Source organism: Pleurodeles waltl, chromosome 1_2 (assembly GCF_031143425.1).
Source record: "Pleurodeles waltl isolate 20211129_DDA chromosome 1_2, aPleWal1.hap1.20221129, whole genome shotgun sequence".
NCBI lineage: Eukaryota > Metazoa > Chordata > Amphibia > Caudata > Salamandridae > Pleurodeles > Pleurodeles waltl.
Window position 1 is genome coordinate 1,091,841,515 of NC_090437.1, and position 24,150 is coordinate 1,091,865,664.

At 46.4% G+C, this 24,150-nt stretch overlaps 1 protein-coding gene across 1 annotated transcript in view; it reads right to left on the reverse strand.

Annotated features, from left to right (window-relative positions):
- SOD3 (superoxide dismutase 3) overlaps positions 1 to 22,723 on the reverse strand; it is a 52,954-nt gene extending 30,231 nt beyond the window's left edge. Inside the window, exon 1 of the mRNA XM_069202169.1 lies at positions 22,587 to 22,723. The gene's annotated coding sequence lies outside the window, so the exon portion shown is untranslated. The remainder of the gene's footprint in view (positions 1 to 22,586) is intronic.
- Between the last annotated feature and the right edge of the window lie 1,427 nt (positions 22,724 to 24,150).

Genomic DNA, 24,150 nt, shown 5'->3' on the forward strand with positions numbered 1-24,150 from the left:
CCCAGACTTGCTGCAACTGTGGAAAGACCTTGAATGTCACTGTGTCCATAAAGGTACTCATCAGGTTGGACTTCAGTTTGTTGATGAAAAACCTCAGAAATATTGACAGGGCAAGCATTGACCGGAGGTTGGCTGTAACATCTGCCATCACTTTCATGAACAACCGAAGGGTCAAGGTCAAGCTAAAGGGCAAAATGGCAAATTGGAAATGTTCTGACTCCGCTGTGAACCACAAGTAGCATCAATGGGGCTTTGTGGACTGATATAAAAAAATACAACCCGCACATCAAAAACACCATCCAGCTTTCTGGGTTTTAAAGTAGAAAGAACTTAAGTCACAGTTAACATTTTGAATTTCTCCTTCTTTAAGATGGCATTCTGAGGTCGGAGGTGTACAATAGGTCTGAGCTCTCACTCCATTTTGGATACAAGAACATAGCACACGTACCACCCCTCATCTATCCCTAACTCTCATACCCTCTCAATGGCACCACTAGTCAGAAGAAGATTCACCACCTACATCACAACTGTTTGACAAGAAGCAAAGTAACTGTCTACAGACACCATGTTACGCGGATGACAAGTATAGTCTGGATATAATGTTGTTTTTGCAAAGTAAAAATCCAATAATAAAAAAAGTCAACATATATTCAGTGAAGGGATAACAGTTTCCTAGAACTGGGAGCATAGATTCTCTGTCAGGACCAGAGTCTTCAGATTATGCTTAAAGGTTCTCCATTTTATTGCTCAGCAGCCCATCAACTTCAAACATGAAGGACTACAAATCACATTAATCCAAGCAGGTTCAACAGTCCACCAATCAGGCAGCTCTTTCTTCTCTGTTCAGCAGTCAGACAAACGCTTTTCCTTGATTTGGGTTTTGTCAGAGTGTCCTATTGCATGTTGGGGATTTAAGGGTGTACTGAGGTATTGTTATGTGTGCTTTTGGTTGGGGCTTTATGCTATTTTCCTGGGTCATGTTTGTTCTCTCTCAGCCGTACAATTCACATTTTCCCTTGACCTTCATTCCTGCTCCCTGCCTCACTCCTTTCTCACTTTTGCAGCCTTTCGCCTTTTTGTTGGCAGAAAGAGCTCCTCAGTGTGGGGTCGAGCTAATCTAGGTCCCCGCCTCCTCATACTGTGGCACAGTTTCAGCTATTCACTGACTGCTCCTGTGTTGTATACATTCGATCACTAGAGGGTACTAACCTCCTGGCTATTCTTGTATCTGTATACCTGCCAGTACACTGTTGGAAGAGTAGCGGCCCAAGTGGTAGTCTGATCCCTCCCCAAGTCACATTTTGGTAAAATTACTACAGTAAAACAGCAATAGAGCTGTAAGTGTTAGTGGAAAATGCACTACAGTGCTGGGTTACCACAGATATTGTTTGATCAATGGGTATGTGATTGCTGTTGATTACTGTTTCTCCAATGCCATCAGTGCACTTTTACAGGGTGAAGCCCTGATTACATAATAGGCACGCCTTTGATCTCAGCCTTTCCGTATAGTCCCTGATCAACCATGGCAGGTACTAGGGAAGGGAATCAAGCTAATTTCAGGGAGGATCAGCATCCTTTTCATCTGAATAATAGCTTTATAGATACTGTGGATGCCACAACACAGAGAGATACGTCTCTTGCTCTTGAGCTTCTAAGCAGGCAGAATTTGTTGATGGCTACTCAGCACAGCATGAACCCCCCGTTGAGAGAAATTGGTGGCCCCATGGTGGCCATTGTAGCCTTAGTAACCTCTCATGCAAAACAATCTGGGTAGCCCTAAAAAAAAAAGTAGGGGCCACGGCCCATGAGAGACACCTTCAAATAACTTAGGAAAGCATTCCTTGAAACACCAAGTTCCCACACCTTTGAATTCCAATGACGCTGGCCCATGCTTACCCCGATGGATGACCAAGGGCTAACACTTGGGGACGGAGATGAAGGGGAAGACATAGGGGACCTGGCCCCCACTGATCACTTGGATACTGAGCCAAGGTCTAGCTGACCCTAGAGACTGTAAGGAAGTCCCAAGTGTCCCAGGTTGGATAATTATCATAATGATGAGGCCTCAGGAGCTCATGACATTGAAGACATTTGGGACCCAGACTATATCTATCACCATTGTTAGGTAGATTGGGCCCCAGGCCATAGAGTGGCCTAGTACGTGGCCACTAGAATTAGGAAACCCTTGGACAAGGAGGTGAGAGGTGCCATATGACAGAATTTCCTCTTCCATGCCTCGATAGGAAGCTCACCCTGGCACCTGAGATTGATGGCACAATGGCCACTTTCATATTGAAATTTGTGAAGACCCCACCAAACAAGGGGAGTGATCTGTCTTGAAAGGCTTGCCAAGATAAATTATTAAACATTCTAGGTCCCTTAACTAAAATACAGAATACAGCCAAGGAGGCCAAAGACATGGGCAAATTAATTTCCCCTTATGTTTTGTCATGCTGGGCAAAGTGGGCTATTGGCTTCCAGGAGAATGCAAATTGTGCTCCCTCATCAAAAAGAAGATGCTCCCTCCTCATGAAAATCTATCCAAAGCTAACAGAAGTAGCTAGCGCGGTGGTGGGATCATTGGACAAAGGGGCCACTTTGGGTACCCTTTTATGAAGGAGCTGAACAAGTTTTTCACTACCTTTTCATCGGTGGACAAGGCCCAACAGTCCATGAAACGAGTGTTCAGCAAAAACGTTTTTAGAAGGGCCGGCAGAGGCAGGGGACACAGTTCTGGCCTTTCCTTCTACCCAGCATCCCAGCAGTATACAGGCGGTCGCCAACAGCAATTCTAGTTTCAAGACCAGCAGTGGTTTGGTGGTTTCTTCTCGAGCTGGGGTCATGAAGGCAGAAGCATCTTCCGTTGAGCAGCGAATATCTCTGGTGGCAGGTCAGGTAAGTGAGTTTCCCTTCTTTTCCAAATAAGTGGGAGGCTGACAAGGTCTATTCCTTCACATTTGGAGGGATGTGATGGAGGACGCATCTGTGTTTCCACATACAGTTCTACGGGACCCCTGTTTGGGCATGTCTGCCTTGTTCAATAGTCCATTCAGTGGCAACAGAATTCTCATCTCCCAGAAGGCAAGTTCTCTCCTAGACAAAGGCCATAGCTCCTACAGCTCTACACCCAAGGGTTCCCTAGCAATTTGTTCCTGGTAAAAAAAACAGGGGATGTGACTGTTGATCAATCTAGGGGAGTTCAACCATTGGCTGGTGTACCATCATTTCAAAATGGAAGCTCCCCATCTTTTGTGGGATGTTCTTCTCCCAAATGACTGGATCATAAGGTTGGGCCTCAAAGACACATATTTCACCATCCCAGTCTTTCCCCCTCACCACAGATTCATGCAATTTGCCTGGGATGGTCAGGTGTATGAGCCTATAGTGCTTCACCAGGTTCATGCGGCCGGTCGTGAAGCTTCTGAGTTCCAGGGGAGTCAGGTTAATCATTCACCCTGACAACATTCTCATCCTTCAACAACAAGCGTTGTCCCTGCTTTAGCATCTGCATTTGTCTCGACTCTTCCTTCAGTCCTTGGGCTTCATTGTCAACAAACAGAAATCAGAGTTCATTTCTACTTGGTCAATCTATTTCCTAAGCTTTGCGACAGACTCAATTCAACAGGTCCTTAAACTTCCTCACAGGAAATTGTCACTGTTAAGGGAGGAGTTGAAGTGCAGCATAGGGAAGGAGTTTATCTCTCTCTGCTACTTGGCCGGGATAATGAGTCACCTCACATTGTCCATCCAGGCTATATTTCTGAGGCCATTGCACTACTGGGCCCTGCAGAGGCTGAAGTCATCCCATCTACAAAAGGATCTGTCCTATTCAGCTCTGGTAAGCCAAGCCAGAGATGCAATGGTGGCTTGACGATATAATGGCCCGGAACAAAATGCAATCTTTGGCTCAGTTCCGGATGTAGTTATCAAGTCTGATGCCAGTCTTCTTGGTGGGCAGCTTGCTGTGGAAAGGTCACTACAAGAGGACTATGACTAGAGTGAGGGTTGCACATCAACGTCTGAGAACTGCTCACTGGGTACGTTGGAGTGCAATCCCTGTTAAGGGACAAGGCATATTGCTCGGTCCTACTGATGATGGACAATGTGTTGGCAGTGTGTTATATAGGGCCCCCTCACTTGAGTCAGAAGCCAAAGGATGCTAACCCTGGCCACTTATGGCTTATTTACCTTTTTTACCAGATGGAGTATCTGAGCACTGTGTTCCTGTAATGGTAGGTGCAACAGGTTCTCTGTTGCAACCAGCCAATCTAAAGTCTGGGGTCTTACACCCGACTTTGGGTGCGCAAACCCAAAATGGATGATAGAAAAAAAGTCCTGTCATCTCATCATGTGTTCATTCTTTAAAATTAATCTTTGTCATTTTTTAGATTTAGTCTGTGAGCTGATCTATAGACCCAGATTAATGGAACATTCATGAAATAACCACTAAATAACAGGCAAAATAGCTCTAAATGTTTACTAATTTCTATAAAACTATTGAATGGACTTGCACTAAACCAAGCAAAGACATTTTCTTGTGTAAAAGTCTACGTCAGGGCGTGTCTGTTGTAAGTATGTTTAGCCTTTGTTTCAGTAGATAGCAAAGACTCCTATAGGAGTGAAAATGGAAAAATACACTTTTTTGGCCCCTGCACCTGTGTCATTGAAGGATAAGCACAAACCTTGACATGCCAAACCAAAATTGTATGAGTTTTATTCTTTAAAAACGTTTACGTAGATTTGCGAATTGGTACCAAAGGTAGTAGGAAAACAAAAAATGCCTTTAAATGGAAACTCTGACCTAATCATAACTACACAGCTGATATTGCAGGCTTTGTAATATGTATTATATACGAATAGTGTTATATAGTGGGGCACATGTAAGTAAATAAATGTAAAAACAGTGGGTGTAGACGGGCGGCAGGCGGAGTGTGTCGCAGGACCTCAGCGCTCTGAGAAACCAGCCCTCACCTGACCTATCCTGCTGCCATACAGCCCTCCACGGGGACCCCATCCGGCACATAAGTGCTGCGAGGCCCCTGCGAAGAGAAAATCCAAAGAAAAGCAGTCTGTTGTGGGGCCCAGAAAAGTGGCAGGCCCATGACATTGCGAGGGCCTTTAAGATGGTGGCCACCATGGCTTGACGGCTTCCAAGAGAGACAGGGGACAGGTAGCGAGCATCGCTGGATCTCGCGAAGAGTGCTGGGGCCTGGTGCCTTGGGAAAAGAAAAGCCAGCAGCGCTGGAGGCACCGACAGCCAGTGGGGAAGTGGGCAGGGGCCCACAATGGAGGATAAGTGGGCTCCTTTGCGCCAGAGATTGGGCCCATGGCAAATAAAGAGCAGTGCTCTCTCCCCCTTGCTGAACACTGCCTGTGTGGGCTGCCTGCCTCTACCTCCCAACCCTTCATGAGGACCAATAAACACAGAAGGGAGACCTGGAAATTAAGGAAGCTGGGGGCCCCACCGCTGGCTACAAGATAGCGGGGGGCGAAAATTGGAAGGGGAGATCCTGCGCTTTGTGGGGGTGGCTCTCCCCCCCCAACACACACCCTCACCAGAAATGACTAGAATATTAAAAGGGGGAGAGGAGTGAAAAGAAGGAGGACGAAGGACAAAGTGGCCCAGCTAGCTGTTGGGTCCTGGGACCGCTGGGAGCACAGGCTGCCTCTAACGCCCTGACTGGCGGGCACCCGGGGAGACGCCCTAAATTTATCAGGGTGAAACACAGCACAAGTGTGATCTATGGCTGAAGAAGGCCTGTGCATGCTGGATCGTAGGCATGCAGATAAGAACAGAAGTGCATGTGGGACCCACAAAGGCAGGAAAGAATACATGGCAAGCGAGGAGCAGAGGCCACGCAGTAGAAGTAGGTCCATTGGTGTCACTAGTCGAGGGCACCTAGAGAGAGCAAAAGAGTGCCCCATTTTTCACACACCGGGCATCACTGAATCCCATAACTATGTTGAAGGCTAATAAAATGTGGGACGTGACGGCGGAAGACCAGAAGAGTGGATTCCAGGGATCTGAACTAGAAGCGCAGAATGCCCACCCACATTTGGAAATCATGTACCTCACTCCCACTCTTCAAGATGTGATGCAGGCAATCGCGGTATCTCGGGAAGCTCTGGAGCACAAGACAGACAGACGTTATGAGCACGGATCTGGGACTTCTACGCAATGATCATAGACGCTTAGCGGAACACATGACCGTGACTGAAAGGGAACTATCGGAGACAACTCCAGCGGTAACTGTGCCCAGCAATAGGCTAAACGATGGAGAACTGCACTTGCAAATGCTGGAGGCTAGAGCAGAAGATGCTGAAAATAGAGCCCGCCACAGTAACATCTGAGTAGTGGGCCTCCTGGAGACATGAATTGCTCAGGAGTTAGTCCCAGAGGGGCTTTCCCAATTTTTTGCTTTTGAAAGAGCACATCGGGTGCTGGCCAGAACACCCACACACGGTAGTGGAAAAAGTGCTACACTTTCGGAATCAGGACCTTATCCTGCGGCACGCTGGCCAAAATGACAATCTGGTGACTGAAAACCATAAAGTACTAATATTCCCTGACTTTTCTAAAGAAGTACAACGACAACAGACGGCCTTCGGCACAGTGAATAAGAAGTTACGAGACCTAGGAGTGGAATATTGTATGCAGTTTCCAGTTTATGTCCCTGTGATGGAGGGCTACAAGATGTTGCAAGCAAAAAGATGTTTGAAGTCGGGTGGGGGCTGGATTTCTTGAGAGCCGATCGCTGCCTGGATACATCCCTAAAACATTTTTATACTGAGATAGAACTGTTGCTTAATTTGCCGTTTGGATGGGGGAATGTTTCTTCCTGTCCTGGGGAATGGGAGTTGAGTTGTTAACTACTTAGATTTAGTTGAGGAATAATGGGAATTACCACTGGTGTGGAAAAAGGTCACCAATACATGCTGGGCTGAGGGGGGAGCTCGGCGTAATCTCCTATGGAATGCGGAGGGAAATCTCCACTTCCCGATCAAAATTACATACACCTCATGGAGCATAATTTTTTTTTATAAGATAATCTCCTGGAATGTCTGGGGCATACATACATTAGCTAAGTGATATAAGGTTTTCACATATCTACAGAGACGGGGAGTGGATAATGCATTCCTGCAACAAAGGCACATGACTGCCAAAGAGGGCGTGACCTTGCAGAGATGATGGCAAGGGCAACTATATTACATTACATTCTCGGCTTATGCGCGGGGAGTTCTGATATGGATCAGGGTGAGTCTGCCTTTTTCTCTAGTGCTTGCAGAGGTGGACCCTGAGGGTGACATATGTCGTAGTGATGGTTAGGCTAGTTGGACAGGACATCTCACTGATTAACATTTATAGCCCCAATACACCAGTCACTCTTCTTCGACTAATTGTCAACACGTTTACCTCACATGTTAATGAGCAGGGTAGTTTTGGGTGGTGATTTTAATTGTATTTTGGACCACGAGATGGAATGGTCTCACCCTCCTCCTGCTAGACTCACCTACGTGCAGGGTGGTGAACGCGCTAATAGAGTGGCAGGAACACAGGGGACTTTGGGATAGCTGGCACATACTACATCTCCTAAAAAGGGACTACTCCTTTTTCTCAAGCATACATAAGCTGCATGTCCACTTCAATTTTTTTCTTTGCTCCTCAGAAATTCACATCAAGATGGTGGGTATTGAATACCTTGCTCGCACACTATCAGATCATAACCCAGTGCTACTTAGATTGTCCAGGAGGAAAACGCTTGCACCGATACCAAGCTGGCGGCTGAATCCGGAGATGCTGGAGGATCCTCCCTTTAGGGAAAAGACACAACAGCAAATAGTGCATTATTTTGCCAAAAATGAGGGCACAGCCTCAGACTCCCAAGCAGAGTGGGAAAAATTCAAGGTGGTGACTAGAGGACATTGTATCTTGGAGAGGGTTAAGGTTCACTCCACCTTGCTGAAGGACATTAGGGATGTGGAAATTAAACTTCTCTCTTTAGAGTCTGTCAGACCGGGCCACCCAGAATTAGAGCTGCGACTGCAGGAGGTCAGGGAGCAAGTGGCGAAGCACACAGAGCGGCTCTGCTCCTTTGATTATAAGGCTTATATTGCACTGCAACATATAGAAGGAGATCGGGTGGAAAAAATGTTGGCTTGGCTTGCGAACCCAGCACGGAGGGGCTCCTTAATAGTGAAAATAAACTTGAGCACAGAGACCCCTCTGGAAACTCAAAAAGGAATAAATGCCTACTGTGCTGCTTTTTATCGCACCTTATACCATAGCAGACCCTTAGCTGACCCCACTCAATTAATTAGATTTTTGCAAGATATCACTGTTCCTCGTCTGAGCCAGGACAATGCAGTAACACTGGGGGAAGGAATAACTGTGCCTGAAGTACTGGAGGCCATTAAAAAAATGGCCAGAGGCAAAGTTCCATGATCGGATGGCCTACCGATCGAATTTTATAGTACTTACTCAACAGTGTTGGCCCGAGACTAGTGAAGATGTTTAACAAGGCATATACACTAGGTCATCTCCCACCGACTAGCAGAGTAGTATTTTAGCCTACCGACTTCTCCCCTTTATGCCCAATTTAATTCACACTGGTCAATCAGGTTTTATTCCCAAATGCAACATGGCAGCTAACATCAGATGTCTTATGGCTATACTAGCTGATACCTCATATGACCCAACAACTTCTGCTATATTTTCTGTAGATATTGAAAAGGCATTTGATAGCCTTGAGTGGGAAAACCTCTACAAATTCATGACCCATATGGGACTCAGACAGAGATTTGTGGCCTGGACGAAGCTCTTATATATGAGACCCACAGCCAGGATGTGGACGGGACAGATTATTTCAGAGGGCTTTGGGACAGAGCGAGGCACGAGGCAGGGATGCCCATGATCCCCCTTGCTTTTCACTATTTCCATGGAGCCCTTGGCGTTGTTAGCCAAGTCAGGAGCTCACTTTGAGGGAATCATAGCAGGGGAAGATGTACAGCGTATTGCATTGTACGTTGACGATCTGTTAGTATTCTTACGAGACACAGGAAGTTATCTGCGGAGGGTGCAATCCCTGTTAGAACACTTTGCAGAGGTTTCAGGACTTGAAGTGAATTGGTCCAAAACAAAATTGTTACTTGTCGAGGAAAATGAGATCCCGGTTGACTTGCCCATGGATTTGGAGGTGGAGCCCTATTGCTTATCATAACCAGGGGTCAAAATATATCGAACTGCTCAGGACATGTTTGAGGGTAATTATGGGCTAGGTCTTCGCAACCTGAAGACCTCTATAGTCTTTTGGCAGACGCTGCCCATTTCAGTGACGGGCAGAATTGTTCTCTTGAAAATGGTGGCGCTACCATGATTGTTGTACCTTTTGGCAACACTCCCTCTGTGGGTGCCCCAATACTATTTAAAAGAACTAACCTCACTTAGTATGGCATTTGTATGGGGCAGGAGGCGGTGGCGAGTGGCATTGCTACACTCCGGTGTCAAGTACGGCAGGGAGGTCTGGCAGCTCCGGACTTTGAACTCGACTATTTGGCAGAACAGTTGCAGTGGCTCACCAGATGGATGACAAGCAGGCGGCAGAAAGATGGGCCCATAGATAGGTTTACACCTGCATATTAGGCGCTACTTGGATTGATCCTGAGAGCTGAGGCCCATGCTGGAATGGGCCTGCAGGCCTTTCAAACCATGCAGAAATGCTGCAGAGCAGTCATGAAAAAATCAGATATTCAATTGCCATATTCCCCAGAACTCCCCCTTCGGTCTTGCCGTTATTGAGGTGGGGGGGTGGGGGGGCAGAACTGGTATGGCCTGGGGACATGGACTGCAGCAGGTTTAAATAAACTGAGGCCCGTATTTATACTTTTTTTGCGCCGCATTTGCGTCGTTTTTTGACGCAAAAATGGCGCAAACTTGCAAAATGCCATTGTATTTTGTAGGTTTGCGCCGTTTTGCGCCAAAAAGCGGCACAAATGCGGCGCTAAAAAAAGTATAAATATGGGCCTGAGTGACTTATTTTGGGATGCGGTCATAACCCCCTTTGAGAAGTTCAGCGCGCAATTTAATCTACGGGGAGGTCAATTCTTGAACCATGGGGCAGCACTGACAATCATACGTAGGCACTGGGGAATGGGAGATGCAGAACCGCAAACTCATGCATCCTGTTCTAAAGTCCTACTAGCAACAGGGACAGTGAAAGCGGTTACTTGCCTATATCGACATTTACAAACGGAGACTCTCAGACCCATAGATAGAATACAGACCAAATGGGAGGCAGACTTTGGCACCACTTATATCAGAGATAGATTGGGAGGGCATTCTGCATAGAATGCCCAGAACCTTCAGAAATGCCAGATTTCGGCTCATCAATTTCTATATCTTACACAGAGCATATTTACATCCAGAAAGGATCAACAGATATTTTAACACACAAGAAGCGGCTTGTTACATTGTACACCATATATTCTCCTGACTTTGCAATATTACACCTACAGCAACATTTTTAAGTGTCATGATTTTATTTGTTTCATATTCATTTTAATTTGAGTGGTTATGTGTTCTTTGGTTTATATATAGAATACATAATAGGTAACTGTGCATTACGGTCCAATATTGCATCTATGTATTCTGGTTACCTTTATAAATCACAAGTTCAGAGGCCAAATAGTTTGTGAATGGCACCAGAACCCTGTGATGGCAATATAGGACCACATGAATGTGTTACCTATTATGTATTTTTATAATACATGTTAATTATAGGGCAGTTAGCATGAAAACCTGTTTGCTTCAATGTGCAGCGAACCATGCCCAATGATTGGAATAACTATGAGGGTCATTCTGACCCTGGCGGCCGGTGGCCGCCAGGGCCACCGACCACGGGAGCACCGCCAACAGGCTGGCGGTGCTCCAATGAGCATTCTGACCGCGGCGGTTCAGCCGCGGTCAGAAGCGGAAAGTCAGCGGTCTCCCGCTGACTTTCCGCTGCTCTTTGGAATCCTCCATGGCTGCGGAGCGCGCTCCGCAGCCATGAGGATTCTGACCCCCCCTACCGCCATCCAGTTCATGGCGGGAAAGCCGCCATGAACAGGATGGCGGTAGGGGGGGTCGCGGGGCCCCTGGGGGCCCCTGCCGTGCCCATGCCAATGGCATGGGCACGGCAGGGGCCCCCGTAAGAGGGCCCCGAAAAGTATTTCAGTGTCTGCCTTGCAGACACTGAAATACGCGACGGGTGCCACTGCACCCGTCGCACCTTCCCACTCCGCCGGCTCGATTACGAGCCGGCATCCTCGTGGGAAGGTCGTTTTCCCCTGGGCTGGCGGGCGGTTTTACTGGAACCGCCCGCCAGCCCAGGGGAAAACTCGTAATACCCGCCGCGGTCTTTTGACCGCGGCGCGGTAATTTGGAGGGCGGGATCCTGGCGGGCGGCCTCCGCCGCCCGCCAGGGTCATAATGAGGCCCTATGTGTCAGAAAATGGAGTTAATAATTAGGTATGTGGTACCCCTACTAACTCAATAAACCCAGTCTGGTTAGGGCAAAACACATTTCTGAGAGAATTACTGCTCACCTCCTGGTAGCTATGGCACAAGCGCGTTGTCCTAGTCGAAGGTTTTATCGTCAGTCTTAATTTCCACCTGCTGAGACACTTCTGGTCAATTTTACAACCGCCTACTTCTCAAGGCTGGCTTCTAGGCACCAGGTCTTCCCCCAGCCAGCTCTCCTGCATGGTCTAGTTTCCTGTAGTCAGATGGGACCTCTTGGAATAAGGAGCCCTTTTTCTTTTGTTTCCCTGAAGCAGGTAAACAGGACGCCAAGCACTCAACCCATGGAGACAGTTCCAGTCCCTGGGTGACAGCAGGATTCCAGAGGCCTTGTGTGAATTCCCTTCTACCAACAGGAGTCAGAAGTCAGGATTCTTCTTAGAGCAAGGTCTACTTGTTTAGGTAGAATCTTTCAAGGAATATTATGAGAAAGTGGTGATTGAGATGATAGATTCATCCTATGTAGTAACCAGTGACTGGAGAAAATCTACCACTCAAATCCTTACTCAAAGTCACTCCACCTCCTTTTGCAGCACATCCTCTGCCTTATTGTAAAAATTACCCAGGATCCCCTGTACCCCATCTTTCAACATGCAGGACCCAGCTGCAACCAAGCAAGCAAATCTTCAGCTTCTTGGACCCTCCCCTACATGAAAGGGTCACAACTATTTCTTCCTCTGACTGTGAGTGGTAACTGGTTGTCTCTGAAAGTTCTCGAAATAACAGGAGAAGCACTCCTGGCATCTCAAAGACAAAAAAGAAATTGCTAATGTGTCCATTGTTCTGGTAGCTAGCTCCCAGATAGCTAACACCTGCTGAGTGATCAACACCCATAGGTCTGTCCTGGGCTCAAAGATAGGCCATTCTTCTCTGAGCCAAAGTAGTTGATACTTCTAGCCCAGTGTTTCCCAACCGGTGTCCGGGGACCCCTGGTGGTCTGCGAAGCCTCCTCAGGGGGTCCGTTATTGCTTACAAAGTTAAATAATAGTAAGGGTAAGTAAGGTTTCATTTTACATGTCCTGGTAGTGAAAAACTCCTGAAGTCGTTTTTCACTATTGTAAGGCTTACCTCTCCCATCTCCTTATTGCACCTAATAAGTGATAATAAAATTATTTTTAAGGCTAACGCTGGATTTTAAGTCACAATTCTGAAAATGCCACTTTTAGAAAGTTGCATTTTTTTGTCCTAACCGTTTGTGCCTTCTACCAGTGTCCAGGGTCGCATGAAGGTGAATGGCTCTTCTGTTGTGGTTTGTGTATTCCTCCCAGATAGTGGCACAAGGGGAACTAGATGTGGACAGGATTGGTTAGGGCTGCTGGGGGTACAGCTGTGCCCTGCCCCACTTAAACTTCAAACGTCTTGCCTCCGGCACATACACGGGATCCTGATACCAGCCTTTTGTCATCCCAGGCTTCTTGGAGCCTTGACAGGGGAAGGGAAGACCTTTCCAGAATCAACTGTGGGGGGTAGGACAGGGTGTCCCCCTCCCCACACAAAGGCTGACACCCTTCATCCCAAGCAAACATGAGTGACTCCCAGGGCCTCATTTACGAGTCCCTAGCGGCACACTGGGCCACCGGAGCATCATGCTTTTAGTCTTCGGTGGTGCAGTGTGCCAGCCCATATTTACTAGGCCACACAAAGCCACCTTGTGCAGCTTTTCATGGCCTTGTAAACATGGATCCCTTTCAAGCATAACACTGCGTGAAAGGGGCGTTTCATGGGTGTTGCTTGGGGTGTTCCCACGCAACACCCATGGAACTCGAAGGAGTCTGACACATTCCCAGATTTACAAGTCTTGCAATGTGGCAGATTCCTATGCCACCTCAGAGGTGGCAAAGAGTGATGCAACGGGGAGAAACATCTTTATTTCTCCACGTTGTTTTCTCTTTCTGTGTATGCTGTAGAATGTAGCACACATAGAAAGAGGAAAAGATTGTTTTTGGGCAGGAAGGTGTCTCTTCCTGCACAAAAACAATCATCCCAACAATGCAGGCACCCTTGCACCAGGATGCAAGGGTGTCTGTGTTGGCGCATGGCAGCAAGTTGTGCACCGTATCTTGTAGATATGGTGCACTTCTGCCCTTTCCCAGTGGTGCAGGGCGGCACACTAAGACACTTGTTGCCCCGCCCTGCGCCACAGGCCTTGTAAATGAGGCCCTGAGGGTCAGTTGGCTGACCTCCTGTTCTGAGCTACAGGAACACATCAACCTTCAGAGGCTTCCCTGCAACTACCCAGATGAGCTGCTGCACTGGACCAGCCTGGACCTAAACCTGTCAGCCCTGCTTGCCTCTGTTGGAGTAAATTCCTGATCCTCAAGAGGTGCCTCCCCATGTCCTGAACCCCTGGCTGGCATCAGCTGAGCTCCTCCTGAAAGAGAAAAATCCTAAAGTTTTGGGCTTTTCACGACTTCAAAGGGGCTCCTTCGTGCCAAGACTTTGCCTTCTGTGACGACCAAGACTTTGCCTTCTGTGACGACTGCAAGTGCGAAGCTCTGGTAAAACTGACTATTCCTGTTACAGCATTATCGGCAATAACTGGCAGCGTGAGATCTGCATTTTGCACAACAGCAATGACAGCCTGCAGTGACCATCAAGGCAAAGCTCCAGCAACGTCCGCCTGCAATGCTCGACCGACTCTTGGTGCTACAGCCATGACAGTCCGTGCCACATGGCCTAATCTTTGTGTTACAGCATGCATAACACTTTCCCTGCTCCTCGGGGTTGCCTCCAACACTAATGGAACTCTTTGCGCCAGACTTTGAGAAGGTAACTTTTTTAGCGGGACTAACCTGGTCCCTGCATCCAGCCTGCTGTCTATCTTGTTGGGCCTGAACTAATGATGTTCCCGAGGTCGAGCACAACCAGATGACCACAAGTGATGATTTTTGCTTTTAGGTGCTATATTTACACAATTTGAAATTCATTTTCTCCTATTCTACTGATTGGATTCTTGTGGTTCTGGTATTATTTTATTAATATCTTCTCCATTTTTTAGGGTCGAGCCTGCGTTGCATGCGCTCGCTCGCGAGACGCTTTTGTATTTAGAAAAGGGCTCGGAGCCCTGTCAACTTCACGTCAGTGTTTTTTATTGGTTCGTGGGCTTGCCTAATAAAATCTGCTTGCTTTCATTAGTCAAAGGCAAGCATACATCATGCCTTTTCGATGGCTAGCCCTCCTTGAGCGCAGCGACCAAGTACAGAAAACATGCGAGGCTCGCTGTTTTCCATCGGGCTCGTGGACTTCTTTTTCTCTAATTTACGAACGCGATCTCGCTTGGCAGAAGTCGAGCGCTTTACATAGTTAATTTCACTTTTTCGGGTTGTGTACACAAATGCACTTTTGCCTGATAGGTGAAAAGTCGGGTTAGGAGTTCACAACGCGATTAGCTCTAACATGAGCAAACGCGAGACCCGTAGCATTGTAAATGCTTGTCTAAATTGGTTTTGGATCTTTCTTGTGTTGTGTTTTCACTTTACTATTGTTTGTGTGTTGCATAAATACTTTACACATTGCCTCTGAGTTAAGCATGACAGCTTTGTGTCAAGCTACCAGAAGATTAAGCACTAGTGACTTTTTGTGGTTCATCCTGGCAAATGATTGTGGTTGTTGCCTAAGTAGGAATTCCCTCAGCCCCCACTCAACCAATAACCCAATTTCTTACAGTCAGATTTTAAGAATTACGCAGGAAATAACTTTGAAGCACTTTAGTAGTTCTTTCCTAATCAGAGTTAGAAAATAAGGCCCATATTTATACTTTTTTAGCGCCGTATTTGCGCCGCTTTTTGGCGCTAAAGCAGCGCAAACTTACAAAATACAATTGTATAAATTTGGGCCTAAATGTTTTAGTCACACTTAAGCCTACAAGGGAAAGGTCTAGCCAGAATACACATGAAATAGTTTTTGCCTTTTATTTGGCTATGAGAACACATTAACACAAATATATAACGCACCTTTTTTATATGCTTCAGCACCCTGCCCCGTGGCTTAGAAAGTACAAATTAGGGGTCTTTTATGAATATATAAAAATAGACTTTTCCTACACTGCAAAATGTTTTCCCTGCCAGAGCACAGTGTTGCTCCAATAGAAATATAATTGTGTCCAATAAGGGGATGGTATAAATATACACTGTAGCCCACTTATGACATTTAACGTTCCATGCAAAAGGTGCATTTTGGCACCATTTACAGTGGACATAGAGGGAAGTTAAATAGGCTTAATAGGGACTTCAAATATGAACGTGTTTTAGAGGAGAAGCAAAGCGTATGCACTTTACTATTGTTTGACAGTGGTAAAGTGCACAGTCAGCAAAAACAGTGTCCAGAAAATGTGAGAAAATCTGGATTGACCATGCAGAAAACACAGATTTGCTACATGTTTAGGTTTTGTTTACCTTTATTGAAATAAATTGTTGATTCAATGGATAATTGTAAGGAAATGCCTCCTTGGCATGGTTGCCCCCTGACTTTTTGCCTTTGCTGATGCTATGTTTACAATTGAAAGTGTGCTGAGGCCTGCTAACCAGGCCCCAGCACCAGTGTTCTTTCCCTAACCTGTACTTTTGTATCCACAATTGGCAGACCCTGGCATCCAGATAAGTCCCTTGTAACTGGTACTTCTAGTACCAAGGGCCCTGATGCCAAGGAAGGTCTCTAAGGGCTGCAGCATGTCTTATGCCACCCTGGAGACCTCTCACTCAGCACAGACACCCTGCTTGCCAGCTTGTGTGTGCTAGTGAGGACAAAACGAGTAAGTCGACATGGCACTCCCCTCAGGGTGCCATGCCAGCCTCTCACTGCCTATGCAGTATAGGTAAGACACCCCTCTAGCAGGCCTTACAGCCCTAAGGCAGGGTGCACTATACCATAGGTGAGGGTACCAGTGCATGAGCATGGTACCCCTACAGTGTCTAAACAAAACCTTAGACATTGTAAGTGCAGGGTAGCCATAAGAGTATATGGTCTGGGAGTTTGTCAAACACGAACTCCACAGCACCATAATGGCTACACTGAAAACTGGGAAGTTTGGTATCAAACTTCTCAGCACAATAAATGCACACTGATGCCAGTGTACATTTTATTGTCAAATACACCCCAGAGGGCACCTTAGAGGTGCCCCCTGAAACTTAACCGACTATCTGTGTAGGCTGACTAGTTTTAGCAGCCTGCCACAAACCGAGACATGTTGCTGGCCCCATGGGGAGAGTGCCTTTGTCACTCTGAGGCCAGTAACAAAGCCTGCACTGGGTGGAGATGCTAACACCTCCCCCAGGCAGGAATTGTCACACCTGGCGGTGAGCCTCAAAGGCTCACCTCCTTTGTGCCAACCCAGCAGGACACTCCAGCTAGTGGAGTTGCCCGCCCCCTCCGGCCAGGCCCCACTTTTGGCGGCAAGGCCGGAGAAAATAATGAGAAAAACAAGGAGGAGTCACTGGCCAGTCAGGACAGCCCCTAAGGTGTCCTGAGCTGAAGTGACTCTAACTTTTAGAAATCCTCCATCTTGCAGATGGAGGATTCCCCCAATAGGGTTAGGACTGTGACCCCCTCCCCTTGGGAGGAGGCACAAAGAGGGTGTACCCACCCTCAGGGCTAGTAGCCATTGGCTACTAACCCCCCAGACCTAAACACGCCCTTAAATTTAGTATTTAAGGGCTACCCTGAACCCTAGAAAATTAGATTCCTGCAACTACAAGAAGAAGGACTGCCTAGCTGAAAACCCCTGCAGAGGAAGACCAGAAGACGACAACTGCCTTGGCTCCAGAAACTCACCGGCCTGTCTCCTGCCTTCCAAAGATCCTGCTCCAGCGACGCCTTCCAAAGGGACCAGCGACCTCGACATCCTCTGAGGACTGCCCCTGCTTCGAAAAGACCAGAAACTCCCGAGGACAGCGGACCTGCTCCAAGAAAAGCTGCAACTTTGTTTCCAGCAGCTTTAAAGAACCCTGCAAGCTCCCCGCAAGAAGCGTGAGACTTGCAACACTGCACCCGGCGACCCCGACTCGGCTGGTGGCGATCCAACACCTCAGGAGGGACCCCAGGACTACTCTGATACTGTGAGTACCAAAACCTGTCCCCCCTGAGCCCCCACAGCGCCGCCTGCAGAGGGAATCCCGAGGCTTCCCCTGACCGCGACTCTTTGAACCTAAAGTCCCGACGCCTGGGAGAGACCCTGCACCCGCAGCCCCCAGGACCTGAAGGACCGGACTTTCACTGGAGAAGTGACCCCCAGGTGTCCCTCTCCCTTACCCAAGTGGAGGTTTCCCCGAGGAATCCCCCCCTTGCCTGCCTGCAGCGCTGAAGAGATCCCGAGATCTCTCATAGACTAACATTGCGAACCCGACGCCTGTTCCTACACTGCACCCGGCCGCCCCCGCGCTGCTGAGGGTGAAATTTCTGTGTGGACTTGTGTCCCCCCCGGTGCCCTACAAAACCCCCCTGGTCTGCCCTCCGAAGACGCGGGTACTTACCTGCAAGCAGACCGGAACCGGGGCACCCCCTTCTCTCCATTCTAGCCTATGTGTTTTGGGCACCACTTTGAACTCTGCACCTGACCGGCCCTGAGCTGCTGGTGTGGTGACTTTGGGGTTGCTCTGAACCCCCAACGGTGGGCTACCTTGGACCAAGAACTGAACCCTGTAAGTGTCTTACTTACCTGGTAAAACTAACAAAAACTTACCTCCCCCAGGAACTGTGAAAATTGCACTAAGTGTCCACTTTTAAAACAGCTATTTGTCAATAACTTGTAAAGTATACATGCAATTTTTATGATTTGAAGTTCCTAAAGTACTTACCTGCAATACCTTTCGAATGAGATATTACATGTAGAATTTGAACCTGTGGTTCTTAAAATAAACTAAGAAAAGATATTCTTCTATATAAAAACCTATTGGCTGGATTTGTCTCTGAGTGTGTGTACCTCATTTATTGTCTATGTGTATGTACAACAAATGCTTAACACTACTCCTTGGATAAGCCTACTGCTCGACCACACTTCCACAAAATAGAGCATTAGTATTATCTCTTTTTGCCACTATCTTACCTCTAAGGGGAACCCTTGGACTCTGTGCATGCTATTCCTTACTTTGAAATAGCACATACAGAGCCAACTTCCTACATTGGTGGCAGCGGTGGGATGCCATTGAGAGGGAGGCCTTTGCTGTGGTTTGGTCCCTGAAGAAGCTGAGACCATACCTCTTTGGGACTCACTTCCTAGTTCAAACTGACCACAGACCTCTCAAATGGCTGATGCAAATGAAAGGTGAAAATCCTAAACTGTTGAGGTGGTCCATCTCCCTACAGGGAATGGACTTTATAGTGGAACACAGACCTGGGACTGCCCATGCCAATGCAGATGGCCTTTCCAGGTTCTTCCACTTAGAAAATGAAGACTCTCTTGGGAAAGGTTAGTCTCATCCTCTTTCGTTTGGGGGGGGGGGGTTGTGTAAGGAAATGCCTCCTTGGCATGGTTGCCCCCTGACTTTTTGCCTTTGCTGATGCTATGTTTACAATTGAAAGTGTGCTGAGGCCTGCTAACCAGGCCCCAGCACCAGTGTTCTTTCCCTAACCTGTACTTTTGTATCCACAATTGGCAGACCCTGGCATCCAGATAAGTCCCTTGTAACTGGTACTTCTAGTACCAAGGGCCCTGATGCCAAGGAAGGTCTCTAAGGGCTGCAGCATGTCTTATGCCACCCTGGAGACCTCTCACTCAGCACAGACACCCTGCTTGCCAGCTTGTGTGTGCTAGTGAGGACAAAACGAGTAAGTCGACATGGCACTCCCCTCAGGGTGCCATGCCAGCCTCTCACTGCCTATGCAGTATAGGTAAGACACCCCTCTAGCAGGCCTTACAGCCCTAAGGCAGGGTGCACTATACCATAGGTGAGGGTACCAGTGCATGAGCATGGTACCCCTACAATGTCTAAACCTGTTCCTACACTGCACCCGGCCGCCCCCGCGCTGCTGAGGGTGAAATTTCTGTGTGGACTTGTGTCCCCCCCGGTGCCCTACAAAACCCCCCTGGTCTGCCCTCCGAAGACGCGGGTACTTACCTGCAAGCAGACCGGAACCGGGGCACCCCCTTCTCTCCATTCTAGCCTATGTGTTTTGGGCACCACTTTGAACTCTGCACCTGACCGGCCCTGAGCTGCTGGTGTGGTGACTTTGGGGTTGCTCTGAACCCCCAACGGTGGGCTACCTTGGACCAAGAACTGAACCCTGTAAGTGTCTTACTTACCTGGTAAAACTAACAAAAACTTACCTCCCCCAGGAACTGTGAAAATTGCACTAAGTGTCCACTTTTAAAACAGCTATTTGTCAATAACTTGTAAAGTATACATGCAATTTTTATGATTTGAAGTTCCTAAAGTACTTACCTGCAATACCTTTCGAATGAGATATTACATGTAGAATTTGAACCTGTGGTTCTTAAAATAAACTAAGAAAAGATATTCTTCTATATAAAAACCTATTGGCTGGATTTGTCTCTGAGTGTGTGTACCTCATTTATTGTCTATGTGTATGTACAACAAATGCTTAACACTACTCCTTGGATAAGCCTACTGCTCGACCACACTACCACAAAATAGAGCATTAGTATTATCTCTTTTTGCCACTATCTTACCTCTAAGGGGAACCCTTGGACTCTGTGCATGCTATTCCTTACTTTGAAATAGCACATACAGAGCCAACTTCCTACAATAATGATGAGGACCAATGGTCTGATGTGACTTTATGGCATCCACGTTTACCACATAATTATGGATTAATACATTTTTGGGAATAATTTGAAGTTAGCAACAAAATGTTGTTTCTAGTCCAAACGGAGGCTGACAGAGAAAGTGCAGCATGTAGCTGCATAATTTGTCTTTTCTTGCTACATAATTTAGATAACCTTGCTTGATAATGTAATCCTCTATTGCAGCATAATCACAGTAAACCTCACAATGACATGGCTCTGCAGTCGTATGGGGCTGACATTATGATGCTGAAACCTACAGTGTGAAATGTAAAATATAGTCCATATCAGCATTTTGTACCACTGCTCTTAATTTTGTGCAATAAAGGCACTCAAACAAATCTATATATGTAACCGTAAAGGCAGTCCCCTTCCATGTACAGAGATGACCGCTGGGCTGGGGGACTACCGTCACGATGACAGGTAAATTTCTTTATCATCCCGACAGATACTACTCTGTGCCCCAAACTCCAAATCAGGCTCTTGCTCAGCTAATTCTGCATGTCAAGAGAAAGTCCATTGACGTGTTGTAGTAAGGTGAGAGCTACTTGAATTATGCAGCAGGCCAAACTGCGCAGTAGGTTTGAGTAAATTATGCGGCAAGAAAAAGCAAATTATGTAGAATAATGTGACAGTTTGTAACAGCATTACTTCATTATTTCATCATTTTCATACTTGGTAACACTCTCTGAGCATTGGTTACACCTCATTGGTACCAGTTTCGCATCCAAATATAGCAGTAAGCAAGTGAAAGCTGTGCAGTCCAGCTTTGCAAAGGGCCTTCCACTGTATGGTAACATGCCATCGCATTTTTAGTAACGTTTGAACCGGTTTTAGCTGGAAATAAATTGTGTTTGTTAAAATCTGCAGATAATGCGGCAGATGGTGGCTTAGGTGGCAAACCTATGACGATGCCAAAATCGCTGCTGCAGCACAATCACATAATTCCAGTGGCCCTGAGTATCGTGTGAAATGTTACAATCTTTGTTGAAGGCTGTAGTCAACAAATTGCAGGTGGAAAGAAAGCTGTGCCAGAATATGGCTAAATTTTGAGATAACTTGCTGGGAACTTCAGCAATGTAAAGCAAAAATGGCATTTTGGCCCACAGAATGGGAAGCATGCCCCGAGGACAATTAAGTGCAAATTAAAAACCTGTACGTAGGTAGAAATTACCTGGGACAAAAAGCCTCCCAGGGGACCATGTGATCGAGAGGATAAACATTCCGCTGAATGGTAAGTTTGCCAGGAGATGGTGGAGGGAATGAGAGTTGATAGGTGGGTTGATTTACTTAAGCATTAGAAAGGGAAGTTATATATATATATGCATTAATTTGACTCTTATGGAAGTGTATTATTGAGTAATGTGATTTGGACTTTAGCATAAATAAAATTATTCCATTGTCTGTTTTGTTTGACAACTAAGGGCCATATGTACGAAAGCTTTTTCCCATTGACACAGAATGGGAAAATCCTTTGGTACATCTGGCCCTTATAGTATCCTACCATTTCAGTGAGTGAGATCCGATATTCATTTGACAATATCTCTATCAGTAATGGTTTTTGTTGGTGGATACGTCAGGAGCGCACTACGTAAGTTAAGTTAAACCAAAATATTTGTGAATAGACTGTTTCTTCCGAGAGGCAGTTGACCAATTGTAAGTGGTTTTTTACTGGTTTTATTTAACGCTTTGGGGTTTTGGACATTGGGCCGTGTATGTCTATCTTAAAAAACATGAGCTTACATTTTTATTACAATGTTTCTTTAGTTTGGGGTTTAATGCGGCACACAACTATCAACTGGTAGATAAGCTTCGCGAATTCTGTTTTTTTACTCTTTTTGTTAGGTAACACGATAAATCATAATCGTGTACCATTAGAATTCCAAAACTGCGATATTGCAAAATAACGTATTTCATCAACATGCATCAAACACTTTCCGCCGTGTTTGAGACGAGTAGTAAAAAAATAACATACTCCACCAAGGCATTTTTTTTCAAAATACAATCAAAATATTAAGCATTTTTTGATGGTGACCTATTTGAAGGCGCTGTTTACTCTGCAACAGCAGGAAGATTTTTTCACTTTGGAAAAGAAACACTTTTGTCTAGAAGCAAACGCACTAGTTGTGGGGAGAAAGGGTCTGGCTAAATAGAAAATAGAACAAATAAAACGTTACTGTTGGTAGCAGTGTGCTCCCTGTTCAGCTATAGTCGCATGCAGCCGGTGGAAAACAAACCAAAGATTTTCTAACTAAAGGTAAAACAGAAATAACATTTCTGTCAATAACTTACGCTTCACTGCGCGGCTCAAGTTCCTCTGGTGGCCTGACGCAGCCACTAATTGTTCGCTCCTGTCCTCGCGCGCACAAAGGGCAGCTTCAACATCCAGGTCCCAGGAATCTCTGGCGTTAAGTCAGTGAATGGCTGGCTGTTTATACAGTGACTGGGTAACTCTATGCCGTGGGCGGAGCACCGCGCTTCACGGGGCAGAAAAAGCAGATGTAGGAAAATATTTGTTCTAGCTCGTGAACAGCACTCAGTTACATAACGCAGAATGACGCTGCTATCTCGAGTAGTGAATTTAACTGGAATTGGACATTTGAACATCAAAGTTGGGAAGGCATGGCCTAACAGCCAGAGCTACTGATGACGCAGAAAAAGAGGGTCCTACATATATTCATATATGTCATGTAACCAAAATCGTATAATGTAGTGTGATTTTAGAAAAGAAAAATAATGTACGGGGGAAATTGTGCCCTCGGGCTAGTTTGCCAATGTTATAAGCGTGCTTTAATAATCGTGAAGAATTGAAAATTGTAGTAATCCGTCATAATTGCAAATGTGTGCCATGATTTCTTATTGAAACTGTTTGTGCTTAGCTTAAATTTAGTAGAGGCTTTGGCCTAGTTGCCTGGTCTCAAATTCTAACAGCGTGGCTTTTCCTTGAACTAATGTAACATATTCTTGCTTGAAGTTGTATTTTTCTAGTAGAAGATGACTAATACACTTATCTCCAAGGTTTCGTACTAGGCCGGTTTCATCCCCTCTGATCCAAGGTCAGTCTGCAGGTGCGGACAATGAGGGTATAGATATCAAAATAATTGGCAAACCTTGTTACAACTTGTGTTCCAAGGCTCCAAGGACAATGTATGCACAAAAGAGTTCTAGAAGAAAGACATTTTATGACAAGACCGGAGGCTCTATTACGCGTTCTTTTCTCACTTTAATTTCAATAGCAGCAGTCAAGAAACTACAACTCCCAAGAGGATTAGCTGTTGGCTAACCAATGGGAGTAAAACAGGAACTAGAAGTGAACCAATCAGAAGAGGACATAAACCATAGAGAGTACCCTTGACTGCAAGCAGCCCTCTTTTCTTGCTGCTCGCAGTCAAGATAAGTACTCTCCTTTGTCCTTCTACGCATTTACTGTTTCATTAGATGTTTTATTACAGGTTATTTATCTTCTGGCGTCATTTTAACTGTTATTTGATTTGACTCTAATATTATTACTGCTGTTGCCGCTCCGCGGCTTTTATTATTCTTCCCTCCCCCCCCCAATTTCGTTCAGCCACCGTTTGCATCTTGCGCTCTTCCGAGCATTCTATTGCGCACTTCGTTTTTCCCCATTCGTCAGCGCGCGCTGTATGTTTATGCGCGTCTGACGGGGAATCGCTTACCGGCCTTCGAGACTGCCGCATTTCCCTTTTCAAAGGCCTGACAGCTTTCCTCATCCACACGGAGGACAGCGCTCGCGTTGCTGCCTCCTCCTACGCCTCCTCGTCCCGAACTGTCTCCTGGATTCCGCCTCGGGGAGGAGCTCTTCTTCTGTTTTGGGAGCGTGTTGCTCCAGTTAACC